The following is a 1,495-nucleotide window of genomic DNA, read 5'->3' as shown; positions in this document are numbered from 1 at the left end:
AAATTTATTGATTTTTTCATACTCCAATTTGACAAAATTTTCGAATTTCTGTAAAAGAATAGAGGAAAGTAGTAAGTTCTGAAAGAAATTTCCTAGTCCCGGAATTGTGAACAATTATCGATGGTGAGAGAGTACTTCAAGTTGATGTTAGGACATCAGAATCCTTATCTTATTTTTGGAAAAAATTCACGTGAATTAAAAAAGGATTTCTAACCTCAAATAAGGAATACATGAAATACATACAATCAGTGCATATTTTTTACACACGGAATTGTTTGTTATGACTGGAATAGAAAATCAGGGCATAGATTTTGCACACGTTTTTGTTTATGATAAATGGAATGGGAAATCAGTGCATATTTTCCACACAGATATATTTATGTTAAATGAAATGGAAAATTATTCGTTAGTGATGAGTTTTAAAAATTGACAAGATGGTTGAAATAGTTCGTAATTAAATAAACTTGAATGTCAATCGTGGAATAAAAGAAATGAATCTTATATTCTTCCAAATCATTCAGACCTAATTCTAAGTTGTAACTATTAAAATATTCGTGTTCCATTTTTTCATTCAATTTTAGTCCAAGANTCGTTAGTGATGAGTGTTAAAAATTGACAAGATGGTTGAAATAGTTCATAATTAAATAAACTTCAATGTCAATCGTGGAATAAAAGAAATGAATCTTCTATTCTTCCAAATCATTCAGACCTAATTCTAAGTTGTAACTATTAAAATATTCGTGTTCCATTTTTCCATTCAATTTTAGTTCAAGGGTTTGTTAAATGAAATCAATATTCATTTTACAAAATCAAGGGTAATGAATTTTCTACATGACATAAAAAAGTCTAAATTTTTTTTATTTGAAGAATTTCTATCATCTAACACCTTCATTGAATTGGCCAGTAAAAGTTCGCAAATAAAGTCATTCCGCGAATAATTGCCTTTTTCAACATTGGCTTTGCAGGAATGAATATGGAAATGCTCTAAACTTCTAAAGACATCATTTTTTTTGCATTAAATTGATTTTTGTTGAAATTTTCGGGATTTAGGAAAAAAATGATTTCTAGAGTCAAAAATTAAGTATTATTGAATAAGGTAATTAAATTGTTGAAGAAAAAATGAAATTCCATGAATCTTTTAGTAGTAAATTTCAGGCAACAAGATATTTAATTCAGTTTGAAAGAGCAAGCAATGAAGTTCACATTTCATGACAATTACATGGAATTCAATACATTTTTCGATCCAAGTTACTAGAATTCTCATTTGAAAAATAATTACTCTGTTCAGAATTGCCCTGTATTTTTTATTGATAAATAAATTATGATTGTCTCAATCATTTTTTCAACATTTTAAAGGTTGCATTTACTGACGTTTTCTTCAAACAAAGATTATTAGAATCAATAGTTGAATTTATTTTTTATTGAATAGATAAAAATAATATCCAACTTCAATACAGTAGTGTCCAGTGTCCTCGGCATATAATCCACTCTCAAG

Source organism: Diachasma alloeum, unplaced genomic scaffold (genome assembly GCF_001412515.2).
Source record: "Diachasma alloeum isolate Michigan unplaced genomic scaffold, Dall2.0 Dall_scaffold_00522, whole genome shotgun sequence".
Classification (NCBI taxonomy): domain Eukaryota; kingdom Metazoa; phylum Arthropoda; class Insecta; order Hymenoptera; family Braconidae; genus Diachasma; species Diachasma alloeum.
Note: the sequence above shows the minus strand (reverse complement) of the source record.